Source organism: Octodon degus, unplaced genomic scaffold (assembly GCF_000260255.1).
Source record: "Octodon degus isolate 3935 unplaced genomic scaffold, OctDeg1.0 scaffold00039, whole genome shotgun sequence".
In the NCBI taxonomy this organism is placed as follows: Eukaryota; Metazoa; Chordata; class Mammalia; order Rodentia; family Octodontidae; genus Octodon; species Octodon degus.
The window spans coordinates 11,437,588-11,455,288 of NW_004524615.1; the positions used below are offsets into that span (position 1 = coordinate 11,437,588).

Here is a 17,701-nt window from a genome sequence, read left to right on the forward strand (position 1 = left end):
GGAGTCATTTCGGGCCTGTGTTCTACCCCTGGCTTCTCTTTAGAAACATCTTGCTAAAACTGTTAGCCCTGAGTTTTTGTAACCTTTGACATGTCCCACCCTGTTTGTTGTCTGGTTGCCCCAGCTCTAATCTCTTGCCTTGATCTCACACTAACAGATACCCAAGTGACATACTTTTTCTGGGATATAACTTGTAGCAAGATAATTTGGAAAAAGTTTGGTTCGATTTCACTGCTCTACAGGAGCAGCTCCAGAATGTCCATGCAAGAGGAACAAAAGGCTTAAAGGAAGGCTGGAAATGGATCTTTTTTTTTTCTCTCTAGTCAAAGGAGGAAATTCAGGCCCCAAGGCTGCAGGTGTTGGGCAGGTGGTGCCCTTCTGGATGAGGAACTGGTTGAGCTTTACTTGACCTTCTTCTTGGGGTGCAGGTTGTTAGTGTGGCCACACTTCTTCTTGTGGCAGGTGACAGCACGGGGGTGCAGGTGGGCATAGCACTTGCGGCAGATCATCTTGTCACAGTTGTACTTCTGGGCGAGCTGGCACAGGGACAGCTCGATGATCCCACCTTGCAGGTGAAGCACCAGAGTCCACAGGGTGGACTCTTTATGGATGTTGTAGTCAGAGAGAGTCCAACTGTCCTTCAGTTGTTTGCTGGCAAATCTCAGATGCTGCTGGTCAGGTGGGATGCCCTCCTTGTCTTGGATTTTGGCTTTGACTTTCTCAATGGTGTCACTGGGCTCAACGTCAGAGGGTGATGGTCTTGCCCATCAGGATCATCACAAAGATCTGCATCTCTGTGTCTACTGCTTGGCCACCTCGTTGAAGAGAAAGAAGTGGAAATGGATCTTGAAATCACTTTTTTAATATTTTTAATCTTTTTTATTTATTTGGCACAGGGTCTCTCTGCACAGCTCAGATTCATAGTGATCCTCCTCTCTCAGCCTCCCCACCCCTGGAATTACAGACATACACCACCATGTCCAGTTTTGGTGGCTGGTGAGGCCCACCCACGGCTCTGAGGCCATTCCAGGAATACAACCTGGGTCCTTGCACTTGTCAGGCAGGCGCTTAGACCACTGAGCTAGCTCCTCAGCTCTTGATGTCACTCTTCCATAGCAATCACAATGGTTTCAACCAGATGGCTGGTGCATTTCCAGTCTTTTCTATGCCTCTAATGGAGATGAGAGACTTGTCTGGAAGCCGGAATGTGCAGAGATTTGTGCTTGTTTATTCTAATAAATCTCAGGAGGAAGATGATTTATGTGGTAGGCAAAGCTCTTATCAAGCTTTCCCTTGGTAAAGCTGTAGAACTGATGTGAGTGGTTGGAGAGAGAGAGAGAGAGAGAGAGAGAGAGAGAGAGAGAGAGAGTTGTAGAGGTGAAAAGAGTGCAAATTCCTGCGGACAAAAGCAGCCTTTGCCAGGTTGTGTCTTCCAGACATGACCCCCACCAATGACCCATCCCACGTGATCTTCAGACATCACCTTGACACCCTTTTATGGTGGTGAGATAGAAATTTTGTCTTCTCAGAAAACCTGGACTGCCATCACCAATATAGTAATGAAAAGTGACTCCAGAAGTCACATCTGATGCTAGATATTAGAGATGCACACCTTCCTCCCTTGACCCTTAGGAAGCTGGTAGAGTGAAGAAGCCCTGTCTGGAGATGACAGACCAGCCTCAGGAAGGGCACATAGAGTTGCTGAGGCTGGTAACCAAGCTGACAGTGAAAACTATTCATGTTAGCCTAGACTTTTCCTTGCCCATCCCAGGAAAGCCTTTGTGTTTTCTTTCCTCATGTCAACTCAGTGAACCCTTCTAGAACCCTGTCCCTCTTGTATCCTGAGGATGGAGAAAAAGAGAAAACTAGCACTTGGGAAAGAGGAGTTGTGGAAGCAAGAAAAAGTAGAATACCTTAAATTGGAAAACAAGAACAGAGGTAGATGCAGGAACTTACAACCCACATCACTCAAAATGTTTCAGGAAGGTTGCCCAGAGCTAGGGGGAAATGACTGCTTTTTGTAGCTTCTGAGACTGAACGGGGTCCTGAGCACAGCACTGGTCGTGGTTTCTGTGTCTCTGGGGGCACAGAAGCAGCAGGCCCAGCAGTGGGTCTTGGCAGGAGGCCTCTAGGGGGCGAATCGTAGGCTTAGGTCACAAATACTACCCCTGCACAGGACACCCCAGGACCTTTCCTAATAAGAGTCTATCCCAAAATGATGGATTTTTTCCAACCTAATGACAGCTTGGGTTTTATTTCATTTGATATAAAATAAAATATTTCACTACTGACTGCTGTTCCTTCCTACATAAAGTTCATAGAAATCATTAGAAAGATCTTTTTTAAAGAGAACACATAAATTTAAGTCATTATTGAAAAGAAAGGAAACTTGGGCAAAACCAGAAGCTCTTGAGGTGAGAAAGTCACCAAGACTAGTTGAAAGAGGGCAAGCCACAGCCCAGGATAAGGGTGGGGGCACTCTGCACTCCTCAGGGGTACCCCAGACCCACCAGGGCTGGAATCTAAAAATTTTAAAAAGAGGCAGACCTCTGAGTGTTCAGGGTAAGGGCATTGGGTGGAGCAGTGGCCAGAGTGCAAACTCACTCTCCACAAGATGTTGGGAACAAGGACTCCGGGAGCAAGAGACACAGGACAGCGTCCTGGGTATGCCTTGAATATCAGCCATGAGGCCCTGAATCCTGACACGCCACAGAGCTTGGTCACACTCTCAAAAGCCACTGTGCAATGGCTACCCCCGATCCCCACCATCTGTCCCTGTACACTTGTAACAGAAATCCTGCAGCGACCCTGCACTCTCAGGCACAACACTGCACTCAAATATTTGAAGACAGCCAGCACCATAATGTAGAAAAAGAAATTTTTTAAACACATGAAAAAGGGGCCAGGGAGATGGCTCAGTGGAATAAGCACTTCCCTGGCAAGCACAAGGGTCTGAGTTCAATCCCCAGTTCTGCCAAAAAAAAAAAAAAAAAACATGAAAAAAGAAAATCTTAGTGTGTTCACTTTAGTGGAAGAGACAGATTAGAACATAGAAGAATTCTCTTAAAAATGCATAATAAATATTGCTAAAGATTTAAGGAAATAATATGAGCAATAACAAGAATAGACAGAACCAATCAAAACTAGAGGGCAGTGAATTTTTAATTATTGAAACTGAAAATTTAATATGTAGGTGAAGGGACGTGCTCTGCTGAGAAGCAACCAAAACCATGGTATTTACTCAAAATGTAAAACCTTGTAGAATAAATCTAGTTCTAGCAGGAAGATGAAAAGTAAACAAAACTTAAAGAAATAATTGATTACAAATGTGCAAATCTGAAGACACTGGGCCTCTGAAAGAAGCCATCAGTACCCAGCAAGATTTTTTTTTAATTTAATTATCCAGATGCAATTGAGCATAGGGAACATTTGTTTTGTTTCCAAGTGGCTTAACTATTAAAGCCAAGGATAAAACTGCCCAATTCAACAGAACTTCACTCTTTGCTCTTGGAAATCCTTGCCTGGAAAGTTAAGGCTGTAAATCAACAAATTACTTCTGTTTATTTTATAAAATTCAGCAAACCAATTTATCTGAGTAAACAATCCTTGCACTTGAACAAACAGCTTTGCTCACATGACCAAAAGTGTTTTCATCTGGGCAAAAATATCATTTTTCCAACAATTTTTGAATCAATATTTATTTTAGAATTGTTAGCCTCACTTTGCCCACCAATCCTAAACTACCAGTTGTGAATCATTCCCGTCTGCCCCTACTATGTAAGACTCACATTAAATCTCATTAGTTCTATCCCCCATCACCCCAGAAATATCCTCCCCCAAGACATAGCTTAAGATCCTCTCAAGGAATGGTATTCCCCACTACAAGGAATTTAATAAACTTGGCTTTGCTTTATCAAAAGATTATTTCTGACAGACATTTTAAGGAAAGGACAGTTGAAAATCTGGAAAGAAATTTCATCATTAGAGTAAAAGGAAAATCATAAAACATTCTAGATAGGCCTGCACTGGTTATCTGAAAAGGGACAAAGAGATTGACCTCAGGCCTCCTGACAACAGCAGTGGACCTCAGAAGATCTTGGAGCAGTTATCGCCCACCTCTAAAGGAAAATAACCTTGAACCTAAACTTTTATAAGCAGGCACAAACTACCATTAAAACAGAGGTCAACACATAATAGCCTATGGAGCAACCCTGTTTTTATATATAAAATTATGTTACAATAGTCACTTCCATTCATTCACCTCTATCTGAAGCTGCTGTTGTGTTTCTTAAGCAGAGCTGAATGTTATAACAGAAATCATGTTGCCACAAGCCCAAAATGCTTATTATTTGGAACATTTTATTTTTAAAAAGCTTGCTCTTTGCTGATATTTTGGAGAACAAGAGATGGGATGGGGAAAAAAAATTACAAACACGTGAAAAAATAAAATTTTAGTGTGTTCACTTTAGTGGAAGAGACAGATTAGAACATAGAAGAATTCTCTTAAATTCCCTTAATAGCCAGGAGGGAGGGCAGGGAGAGGGGGCATAAAAAGAACTAAGATGTGCTCTGTCCGCAAGCCAACTCCTTACAATATGTGCAATCAATGCATACTGCAAACATATAATAATGAAAAATAAAACTTGCACTTGTGTTTTTTTTAAAAAAAAACCAAAATAATATTGTGAAACAAAAAAGTTTGCCAAAATCTATTTTAAAATAAGGACATTTACATATAAATGTATGCAACATATGTTTATATATTTGCTATCTTAAAATTTACTATCAAGCAACCCAGCTTGGAAGAATCACTGTGAGAATGATGGGGAAAAGAGAGAGGAAGAAAGATGCTGAAGGAAGAAGTGAGATGCGTCAGTTAATAAGTCATAAGCATAGTAGTACTGTTGCTCTAAAAGGCTCAAGGCAGCAACTTCTGACATCACCAGTCCTACGGATAACCCACTACTATGATGGACTACTGGACTATATTGGATTATTTTGCTGAATTCACGCAACAACAATATTAAATGGAAATGGAATACCCATCTCTGACAAAACTAAACAAAAAAGGGGGATACAAATGAAGGACCACTTTGTATCTGTATATACAAAATATACAGAACTGTATATTCAAAATAGTTAGGATAGATATACAGCTACTTTCTCTTAATTCAAAGAGAAGAAAGATTTGTACTAATAGTGTTTAGACAGGATATCATGTCTGCATCTTGTACTATGAATAACCACTACGAAAACAATAATATGCAATGTATTAATTGTTGAAACTGTGCTACTAATCGATTTTTAATAACTATTTGTTTCTCAATAAAATTAATAAAAAATAAAGTAAGTATAAAATATTTAAATGTTGAATTAAAAACTCTACAGAGGCAAGTGAGATTGTAACTAAAAGGAACTTAAGGGGCAATAAAGTTCTTCTCAGGAAGACAGAGAATAAAATAACTCAAGACAAAGCTTGTCAGTCTAGATAATTTCAGATACGTATTAATGCTAGATATACAGTATTTGAAATTAAGCATTAGAAGATTAGACATAAAGTGTACACACTCCCAAACTTACAAAAGATAAAAATGAAAAAGTAAAATACTCCATAGCCCAATTAAGGGCAACTAAAAGGCCTAATAAGAGAATACAAATTAAGGGAGAGAATAATTCACATCAGTGAATTCAAAAGATTTGGTCAGGGTATATTATTTAGTTCAACATCATTTTTATTATTTTTTAGTGCTTACTTTGTGGCTGGCATTATTAAAGGCAGTAGGTATAATAATTTATGGTTCCAGTGAAGCTTACACTTCTGTAAGGAAACAGACCACATACCAATTAGCTTACAATATAATCACAAATAAGTGTCCTCCTAAAAAGAAAAAAAGGAAAATAAATAGATAGAAAATAAATATAAATAAATAAATGAAGAAAAGGGATGAGGTCCAATCAGAACCCTTCTGGGTAGCAAAAAAAGAAAAGGCCTCATCACCACTCACACAATAGGGTCTCTCTCAGCGCAATGTGGCTTTCTTGCACTATATATATATTTTGTTAACTATTATCTTGTATGAAAGTAAGAACTTTGATGTTCTGATTTTATATAGATCTAGAGCACAGTGAAATCATAAATAAAAAATTGCCTTTTATCTGTCTCACCACTATCATTCCCAACCATTGTCAAAGACATCTCAATTTTAAGGAAGAGTCCTCAGGAGGACAAGTCAAGGAAAACTTTTTAAGAAATAGTGGATAAAAAAGAGCTGCTCCCATATTTTTAAAGCACGAAAATTTTTGCAGCTCTCAATACAAATGCTTATGATATTTTATCAGATAAGGAAAAAAATTCAATTGCAAAAGCAATAAGGACTAATAATATGATTTTTCAAAATGAACTAGAATTATTCTGGGAACACCACATTTTTAAAGATATTTTGGAGTCAATAGTAATCTGAGTGCGGAGTAACTGCAGCACTCTCCCATTACTGGGAAAAAATACCTGAGACCAGAAATGTAAAGAAGGCATGGCTTGTGGTTCACCACTTCAGCGGGTACAGTCCATGGTGGTCTAGTTCCAGAGCAGAAATGGCTTGGTGGGTGGACTTGTTGCAGAGAAGCCACTGCAGTCACAGCACCCAGAGGCAGAAAGAGAAGAGAGGAGCGGGAGAGGAAAATACACGCTTGAAGCTGCTCCCCAGTGACCCGAACCTTGCAAGAGGGCCAACCTCTGAAGGTGAGACTCCTGGGAGACATTCCAGACCATAATGGCTCACAGTTGCTGCACACTCTGGTGACTTCAAGGCAATGTGGCCCAGTGGAGGAGAAGCAATGTGTGGGGAGGCTTGGAAAGCAGACATCATGTGAAGGGAAAAGTTAGAGGGGGCAAAAAAGCCATCCAGACCATGGCCACTGAGCCTGGTCCTCCAAACAAACCAGCCACCCAACACATTTAGTTTATTGATGAGTACCATGCCCTCCTGACCCAGTCGTGCCCCACAGCCCCACCTGTGAGTACACTAGGGCTTGGAGGGACATCTAGATGTAAACCATAACACCAGGTGAGTCTGATGTAGTCACAAGAGTCCTGGAAAATAGAAGAGAGATAACCAGGAAGATGGCAGGGAAGGAAGGACAAGGCCTAATGCCACTGGCTTTGATGATGAAGCAAATGGGCCAGGGACCAAGAAACATGGGCAAGCCCTAGATTCTAGCCAGAAAAGGCACAGAAACAAATGCTCCCGTGGAGCTTCTAGAAAGAACACAGCTCTGCAGACACCTAGGTTTTGCCCCAGTGAGACTCATCTCAGGCTTTTAGACTCCAGAATTGCAACACAATAAACCTACATTGCTGTAAATCCTTCAGTCCTACTGCTATGGGAGCAGGAGGAGGATAATAGAACAGTTCGGGTGGTCTACTGCTAAAATGAGATAGAACACAGCATCAATTTTACTTTTAATTTTAAAAACAGGAAATAAAAAATATTTTACGAGATAAATTAACATGAATGATTATAATTAGAATAAAATACTGATTGATGAAATAATTTTGTAGCCATGTTGTGCTGCAAAAAAAAAAAAATCACATTATCTACGGGTTGTGTCAGAAATATCTTTTTTATGTATTTAGGACAGGTTCTACAGGGTCTCATTGCACAGATTGGATTCCTAGTGATCCTGCTGTTTTCACCCTCCCAAGTGCTAGGATTACAGGTGCATGCTACCACACCTAATCTCAATCACCCCTGGGGGAGGCACCGACATGGCATGCCAGGGATTGAACCCCCAGTCCCTACATCTGCCTAAGTAGTTTTTTTGTTTGTTTGTTTTAGTTTTTTGTTTTTGTTTTTGTTTTTTTAGCCCTACAGACCCAGATAGGGGTCTTTACACTGAGTCTTAACCCAATCCTTTTCACTTTTTATTTTCCTGGGCTGTGCAGTGAGACTCTGAATATACCAGATACATCCACACACAAAAAAAAAAAAAAAACTTCATACATTTTGAGACAAGGTCTCGTTAAGTTACTATGTGGCTGGTTGGACTGGAGGATCTGGTTCCGTGGCCGTGGCCTGGAGGGGTTCATTGCCCTCTCTAACTTCCCCCTTTACGTGCTGTCTGCTGTCCAAGCATTCCCCTGCACTGCTTCTCCTCCACTGGGCCACATTGCCTTGGAGACTATGCACAAACTATGAGACGAAAGAACCCTTTTCTCTTTTAAATTGTGGGTGTCCCATGTTGGGTCTCAAGATGAGAAAGTAACAGACATCTGGATAAGCCGCACTAATCTCTCCATCTCAAGATCAATTAACAACTTTAATTCTTCCTAAGACCTGAATTCCTTTTTGCCATGTAACCTAACAAATTTGCAGTCTCTAGGCATTAAAACGGAGCATCACAACTATTAAGAAATAATTGCAATAAAAATGTAGTTGTAAGTTTAGCAATTATTTATGAAGATGTGTAATATAGTTACTTTGATCAATTATATTCTAAGTTAAATTATAACTAAATACAAAGTGAACTTCTTGCCAGTAAGAGCCTGGTATTCAAAGGAAAGAAAGCAAGATGTTCAATCAACAGTCGTAATTTTATTACAAATACAATAGAGTGTGAGTAATAAAGACTATCAAGCATAAAATTTTATTTATAGGGTAAAATTCTGTGTGAGAAGTGGCATGAAAATTCAAGTCAAGGATAAAATTTAAATTTTACCAATGTTTAGGAAAGTTTCATTTGTGAATACAACTGCAAAGGATGATAGTATTTGTCAAATCACCATGATATTTAGGTTCCACTCAATACTTTAAAACACTAAGAGTGGGATGTCACTTACCTTAAGAGGAAGCCAGAATGTGTGACCCATACACGTATCCAAGACAGTGCTCCAGGATGCCCTGGCCTAACCTCACTCTTCTGTCTTCTTGCCAATATTGTAGTTCTCACAAATAACCACCCAGTATATTGAAAATCCTGAGATAAGGAGCTGGAAAGAGCATCCTGGCTGTACTCCTATCCCATTGCCCCTCAAAACAGAATGTCCTCCAACATTCAGCCCAACAGGTCACATTGTCCTGGGGGACAGATCCCAGAATGGCTGGATTTCAGGGACTTTCACTTGTGGCACAGGTGCGATGCTAGCAGTCGAGACTCCATGCATCCTAGGCGGCTGTCCCGGGCCTTGGAGACAGTTCACACTGGATTTGAGCCTTCTGTTGTCCTTTGTTGCCCATCTGTAACTAACAGAAAAGCTTCACGTAACTTGTTGTGTGTTCTAAAACAAAACCAATTAAAGGTAGTGGAGACAAATTGGCAATTGTCCTTGGATGTCACAGAAGGTGACTAGAAACAGACAGGAGGCTTTGGGGGCCTGCTCTTGCTCTGTTTCTCAATCTGAATGCTGCTAAGCAGATGTATTATTTTATAGAAATTCATGGGTTGTACACATATACTTTTATTGACCCATCTATACATGGGTTGCAAATTAATAGCACCATTATTAAAATGTCACAGTAGCCTCTGTGTATTACAGATAACTTAGTGTTATTTACCTTTCAAATATTTTTCTCCAGTCATTTGTACTTTGCTTTATAGAAAACTGAGCAAAATTTACAATCAAGCACCTTGTGAAGGACAGCACATGAATAGTCAACAAGTGTGAAACATGTGATTTCCACTACTAACCAGAGAAATAAAAATAAGCACAGCATATAAATCTTTTGTTCAATGGAGTAGGAATTTTTCCAAAGATTTACAATATATATTGGGTTTTTGGGGGGTTTTTTGGGTTTTTTTACAATACATATTGTTGACCATGATGTAGGGAAAAGGGCACCCCTGTACATCTGGTGGGGTAATTGGTGCAGAACTATAGAACAGTGGCTTGGTAATACCTAACCAAATTCCACATACAGGAACCATCATCCTTAGAGCAGTCCTAAGCCAGTGGATTCACTAGCCTGCCATCTGTACCTAGGAAGGAAATTAAATTCCCATTTTTTCTAATCAATATAAAGCACTACCCCACCCTAATTTATACAACTTTAAACTGAGGAATCAAACAGATTCAGAGTTTAGATAAATCTCTCCCTAAATTTCTCTACTGCACAGCCAAAACTGGAGAGCTTAAGCATATTATATTTACTACTGTCACAAATTACATTCTTTGGAACCCTTCAAACTTACACTATTTTTAAACACTGACTTTTAAAATGTGAAATGGTATGGGGGAATAAATTTGTGGGGGAAAAAAGGTATATTTAATCAAAACTTTTGAAGATAACAATCTTAATACCTCTTTTGAAATACATTCTTCCAGCAGGCCAACAATAATAAAACAATCAATCAGGAGTAAGAGGATTTTATTTTATTTACACAATTAGCAAGACTAAACAATTATAGTTTTGTAGATATCCATGAAAGCATAAGTTATGCATTCCTCTAAATATTCATTTCATATTTTGAAAAATTAGCTTAATAACAGGCCACAAAAGCTCAATATATTTTTTAATGGTATACTCTCTACATTAAAGTACACAGCACTTTAAACACTCAAATATTTTTCTCTGGAAAATTAAAAATACAAACCTAAAATAACTCTTGAATTAAACAGCACATCAAATGGAGAAAAAGAAAGAAAAATCATGATGCTTCTCATAGTTCTCACATGAGTTGAATCCCCCTTGGCCCCCCACTACCTGGCTTCTGTGTCCCCACCCTGAGGCTGCCTTCCCTGTGCCCAGGGCTCTCCCATGTCCCCCAGCAAGCAAATCTAACAGGAAAAGTTGGCCAAGGAGAGGCCAAAGCAACCCAAGGCCCTCCATGACCTTCCTTATAATCTCGTAAAAGCTTCTGTTGGTGAACGTTCTTACCTTTTTGCAACAAAATGGTACTCTCTTCTTGTTTCCCCCGAGAGGTTGGAACCCATCTTGTTTTTTGCTTTGGTTGTATTTTGAATGCCTTCTTTTCTTTGCCCTCAGAAAGCTCAGATCTCATTTTATTCTTGGTTTTACTGTTTCTTCTCAGTTTAAATTTTCTGATTAAAAATTCTCTTCTTCTCTTTGAGTTTTGTTTCAGTGGTTCAGTTGTAAATAACTTCTTTAACCTCTTTTGAAAGTGGATTGGGTATAATACAAATAGACTTACTCATGCATATCTATGTAATATAATTAAAAAATACAGTGAGTGTTTAAATTTTTTAAATTGTTACAGTAAAAGACACATTACCATTGAAATTCCTCCCCTTGCTTTGAACCACCTTATGCCATCTGTCTCAGTTGCTTTCTCATTTCTGGGACAAGATACCCAACACTCACAAGTTAAAAGAAGAAAAAAATGTTATGGCTCAGTTTGTAGAGCTTTCAGCTCCCAGTCAGCTAGCTCCAAGCAGAGTGGCATGGAGAGGGGCATGGCCGAGGAGGCCTGCTCATGGCTTGGCAGGCAGGATCAAGGGAAGGACGGACATAGACCCTTCTAGGCTGTCTTAGTTATTTTTCTTTCATTCCTGACACAAAATAGCCAATGCCCAAGATTAAGGAAGAAAAGGTTCATTAGCTCAGTTTGTAGAGGTTTCAGTCCATAATGAGCTGGATGCAAGGTAAGGTGGCAGGGAAAAGGGGCAACAATTTATGGCAGTGGAAGACAACAAAAGCAATAAGAGCAAAGCAAGGAGCAAAACAAGCCTTTTTCTCACTGATATTGCATGCAGGCTACCTTCCGGGGTGGGGGGTGTAGCACTCACCACCTCAGTACCCTCCTCTTGCACAGCCCAGGATGTTTATAAAGTGAAGACCCCAGCCCCTTGCTGAATCACTTGGCTAACCCTCTAAACTTCTCAAGTGCACACTATAAACAACATCTTAGAGTGGTAAGGGCATGTCCTTCACACCCCAGGTGTAGAACTGTTCAGTAACTTATTAAGCTTCTAAGTTTAAGTTGATACCATATATGAACCAGGGCAGAAGCCATACCCTCCACAGTCAACGTCCTCAGTGACCCACCTGCTCCTTCAGGCCTCACCTCCCAATATCACATTTAGCTATAAACTCATCGGTGTCCCAACCCACTAGTGAGTGTCATATTCTATGATCCAACCACCTCCCCAAATCCCCACCTATGATTGCATGAGGCTCTGGGGGACATCTAGCCATAAACTATTATACTATCATTCTTGTCACCTTCTAAAGCAGCTCTGAAGCTGCAGCCGCCTCAATACCCTGAATCAATTAAAATATTTATCTTTCATGGGCATTTTGACTTTGGGGAAGAGCCAAGTTATGACCTGTGTCTAGATGTCTCCTCAAAGCCTCATTTGGTCATAGGTGACGCTTTTCCTGAGGTGAATGAATCTAGAGTGTGTGACTGATCCATGGTGCAATACCAGGATTAAGGGTGTGTGATTACTAAATCATCCCACTGATTGGCTTGCCACCATCCTAATCCTGGTAGCCTGGATACAATACAAGGGACAGAAAGAAGCTTACCTCATCCCTTGCTTATTTTGCTGCCTTCTGCACACCATGAACTGTTTCTCCTCTGTGATGCTGCTTTGTCAAGCCACCCTGCCTTGGAGCCAGCCAACTGTGACCTGAAACCTCTACAAACTGGGACTCAAATAAACCTTTCCTCTCTTAACTTTGGGCATCTAATATTTTATCCCAGCAACAAGAAAAATGACTAAGACCAGCCAGGAGTCACATGGTGCCAGATCCCTTGGGTAAGGCAGCTGACATGCTATGATATTTCCACCTGCCTGCCTTTCAATTAGACAGCACTCAGCAGCAGCATCCACTGCATTTGTGACCACACAAAGACCCTTATGACAGACTTCCAGAACCTCATCACAAAGTGACAAGAACCACTGGATAGGTGTGGTAAAAGCCAGGGGAAGTATTATGAGAGGGAAGGTTAACGGCAATGTGTTTTTCAACTGTAATTTTAAAATGTAAACATGTACCATATATTTCCATAACCCTGTTTGTATACATAAACATATAAGTAACCAAAAAATAAAGCCATAAATTTCAAGATAGGCTGAAAATCATTAGACATGACATTTTTAGGCAAATAAATCTTGAAACACCATAGAGTTATATCAGGAAAGTCACCAACCAGCACATAAAATTTCAAGCATTACAGGAAATGGTTCCTTTCCCCACCTACTGAATCATCCACAGATAACCCAGATAGAACTACACCAACGACACTCTAAATACAGCACCTCAGTGTCCTCAGGTGACTCAGCCTTTCTGAGGAAAGGATGTTCTTTTGGCTCACAGAGAGTCCTTGGAAAACCTTCCAAGAATAGCCCCTGTGGGGACCCCACTGCAATTTCCTGTGCTAATGAAAAGATTAGCTCTAGGTGGGGAGCAACCTTCACTCTGTGCAGATGTGACTGAGGAAAGGATGTGAAAGCTCCTTGAGGAGCCCAGTCATTGATTCGAGCTTTGCAAGAGAAGGAGCCAGGATCTTGGCTGTGCTTCAGACGGTCGCTGAGGCAGTGCAGGCCAGAGATACTGAGAGCAGGGCTCAGTGCAGAGGTGCTCGCCACCTTGTGCCAGCCCGCCATCCTTACCAAGCTTTCACTGGCTTCCCATCAAGCAGATGCTACAAACACATGCAGAACCTTTGACTCTCCAGGATCTCAAAGTTATATGGCAAGAAAGAAGTGGAAGTTGGCTTGAGGCTTTATCTTCTCCTTTCTTAGCTCACAGCTTTCAATAAAAGCAATATAAACCTTAATACTGTACTTCTTCCTTTGGAAAAATGGCTTTCTTCTGGCAATTTCTCCCATATAGCTTTTCCATAGTACACAGAGGGGCCAGCTATCATTTTCTTTTCTTTTCTTTTCTTTTTTTTATCATTTTCTAAAGTGCCGTATCAAGGAAAGTGGAGATGGCTGAATGAACTCTCCTCTTCTCCATCTGATATCTTGTTTTGCAAGCTTATTTCCTGGAAGAGTGTTAATCGGTGGCAAGAGAATTAGACAAAAGACCAGTTGGCTGGAAAATGAGAAGCGATAAAAAGCAGAACTGACTCTTTTGCTGTGGAGGACAAATGCTATTTCCATAAAGCGCTCATACTAAGATCTTGCCATCCCCCCAAATCAAGGCAGCAAAGCCAGAGGAGGTCGCACAGGTGAAGAGTCAGCCCCTGGAGTGTCCATCCTCTCCCAATTTCTTCGGCTGCCTCTGCCTTTCAGCACTGGATATATTGACATTCCATATTACAGGTTCAGCCCCTCACCCCAGGGTTTCCCACCTCTGCCCACCATCAAGCGAGTCCCGGGATTTGGCATGGTCTCAGTCCTGTTTCCATCACTCCATCACTTCTACCTCTGTGTTCATCTCCAGCTACCATTACAGCAGTTGCTGCAAACTTAACAGCCTAAAATCACATACAGTTATTAGCTCCCAGGTTTATACATCAAAATATTGGGCAGGCTCAGCTACTTGTCTGCTGACCTGACACAAGAACAAAGGTTTTGGCCTGCCTGGCTCTTACCTGGAGGCTCAGGGAGAGTCGGCTTCCCATTCATAGATGTTGCAGCCAGAATCCATCAGCTGTGAGACTGAAGTTTCCATTTTCAAGAACCTATATATGCTCCCCAAGGGCACCTGCATTGCTTGTCCTGTTCCTTCCCACAATTGCAAGCCAATAATGGCATGCTGGACTCCTCATCACACTTTGCAGCTCTCTGACTTCCTCCTTCTTTCTTATCTTCAGACTTCAGCCAGGCAAAGCTGTCCACTTTCAGGATTCACAGGACCACACTCATATCCCCCACCCTCCACCGCCTTGACCCTGGATGATCTCCCTATCATCACACCAACTGATTATTAACTAGGACTCGATCTGCAAAATCCCTTTTGCCGTGTCATGAAACACATTCACAGGCTCCAGGAAATAGAGTATACTCATCTTTAGAAACCATTCTGTCTAATACCATGCCCAGATTTCATCAGTTGCCAAGCAGGTCTGCAAAGCAGGGCCCAGGGACAGGCCTCTGTGCCACCCAGGCTCTCCCGTGGTGGACTTAGCCGTGGGATCACCCTTCTACCTGACCTGGTGTTGTGCAGCAACTGCACAGTGCTCCAGGCACTGACTTCCACCATCAAACCCTCCATGCAGGGCTGTGAGCCTCCTCATGCTCCACCCCCAAGATCCAGAACTAAGAATTACCAGCTTAATCTTTGAACTGCTGCCTCCTCAACCTCCTCTCAATGCCACTAAAGAGGCTCACTGTACTACACTGGTAGCCAAATGGGAGGGACAATAGGACTCCGCTAAATCACTGGTCACCTATTAAATTCATATACTGGGACTGTTAGTTTTTTGACTGAAGATCCAGTATTTCTAATCAAGTCATATTTTGTAATCTGTAGAAGTCGGCAATGTGTTCTCTCCGATCTAGGTTGTTTTGAAACATTTCTCTCTGGGAAGAAAAATGTTCTAGCTCTCTGTTCTCCGAGGCTAGAAATATAAACAGTACAAAGAATTTATATAATAAAGATTGAGTATTTCCCAACCTCCTCATCATTTCAGCTCCTACTCAGTTAATGTCCTTAAGGGAGTTTAGCTTCATACCCAATTTACAAGCACGCCATCATGACACAAAGAGCTGAGCTCTATAACAAGGAAAAGGGGAAGAGCAAAGAAAGCTGCACACAAATTGAGAATCACTTGCTCCTTGACATCATCTAACAGGTGCCTAGACAACTGATCTCATCTCCCATGTGGCCTTTTGTCCCCACAAATGATCAGTGTTGCGAAGCACACAGTCCACCCTGAAACTGTGCACACACGATATGAAGTTATTGGTGCTGGTTTACTTCACATCCCTTCTGATTTTGTTACCCTCATGTAAGTATCGAGTTTATTCTTGGATCACAGACCACAAACTCAGGTGCATGAAACATTACACGTTCATTTATAAGTCAGTTGCATTTCTGATCCGACATCCGAGAATGGCTGGTTGGAAGGAAATACATCCTCCATCACTTGGAGTTTTCAGATAGCTCGCTGGAGCTATGACTAGGGTGGGAGAGTGTGTGTGCTGCTGTGGGTCCCGGGCTGACCCTCTGGATACGCACAAGTTTGCTTAGCACAGAAATGCCCTCTTTTTCTCTTTGTGGCCCACAAGGTGCTAACCTTGCCACCAATCAAACATAACCCATATGGTGGATTAATTAAGATGCAACTTGCAACATGCAGCTGAACTGAATCCGAGTAGTTCTGGTTGTGGAAGGCCCACCTGAGGAGTGCTGCCAACAGCATAAAAGGAGAACTGGAGGGGGAAATGGTGTGCGATGGATTCTCCTAGACAAGCCCATCACCCTGGCTTTCCTGATATGAACTCAGCTGTTCTCTGTCAGAGGAGGATCTCGGGTCCTTACTGTCACTGAGGATGGCTACGATGCTCTTCAGGGGAGCTCTGGTCCTCACCTTGAGCATCACTTCCTGGCTCCAGTGCAGACCCCTCAGCCTGCTAGCACAGCTCCTTCATCCCGCTGGGACAGACTTCTCGACTTTCACCACTGGCCTTTGGGACATCCCAGCGCAGATCCTTAGTACAGGCTTGCATGAGACTTTCTCGGGTACTCGAGGCATTCAGCTAGATTCATGGAGGACGATGCCATGGTATCTAGGCCCTCAGCTGCACTCTTCTGGGTCTCTACTGTGTGGACAGATTTTCTACACTCTTTTGTAGTTAACTCTTTGGGTAAATATTATAAAATAATCCTATAAAATATGTATCCTATATTAAATTTATTCCCCTATAAACCATCACTACAACAAAATTGATACTGAGAAATGAGGTATTGTTGTCTTGCCATGTGGTTTAAGCATTTTAGGCTGGGGTTGGCAGCACACATCTGTAATCCCAGCACTCTGGAGGCTGAGGCAGGAGGATCATTTTGAGTTCAAGACCAGCCTAAACTACAAAATGAGCTCAAGGCCAGCCTAAACTGCAGAGCAAAGCCCTGTCTTAAAAAGACAAGAAAAAAAGCCTTAGGAATTCATTTGGAAAGGTTCTCTAGAGGCAGCCTCTGTACGCTATAAACTATGCAGGAAACTCTGGTCCGAGCCTGGAAAACCAGAGTACTGATGGAAGTGCTGCCAGGTAGGAGAAAGCTCCGGAGGCTTCTGCTGAGGACTGCAAGCGCCGCTGGATCCCAGGCGATGTGTGTTGTGCTTTGCCAGGAAGTTGGTTTTTGCTCGTGTTTTGAGATAGTGCCTGAGTGGAAGAACAATTTCAATGCAGTCTACCACTAGGACAGTGGCATAAATATTGGATCTATGTTCAAATTTAAGAGTGATGAGCCAACAGAGTGATTTGTGGAGTTGTAAGATGGAAGATGAAACAGAGGGGGGCGGGGCGGGGCAGCGGCAGAAGGATCCGCGGTGCGTCTGTTTCGGCTGCTTCTGTCCCCTCGTCTAGCTTTCGCACTCTTAATTGGGCGCTCTGTGCGGCACCATGGGGAAGCGGAACAATCGGGTGGCCCACATGAATCCAATAGCAATGGCCAGATCAAGAGGTCCAATCCAGTCTTCAGGGCCAACCATCCAGGATTATCTGAATCGACCCACGCCTACCTGAGAAGAAGTGAAAGAGCAACTAGAAAAGAAAAAGAAAGGCTCTAAGGCTTTGGCTGAATTTGAAGAAAAAATGAATGAGAATTGGAAGAAAGAACTAGAAAAG

The 17,701-nt window shown here is 41.8% G+C and overlaps 1 pseudogene; it reads right to left on the bottom strand.

The window, feature by feature from the left end:
* Positions 1 to 401: 401 nt before the first annotated feature.
* On the bottom strand, positions 402 to 2,062 carry LOC101584391 (annotated as a pseudogene).
* Between the last annotated feature and the right edge of the window lie 15,639 nt (positions 2,063 to 17,701).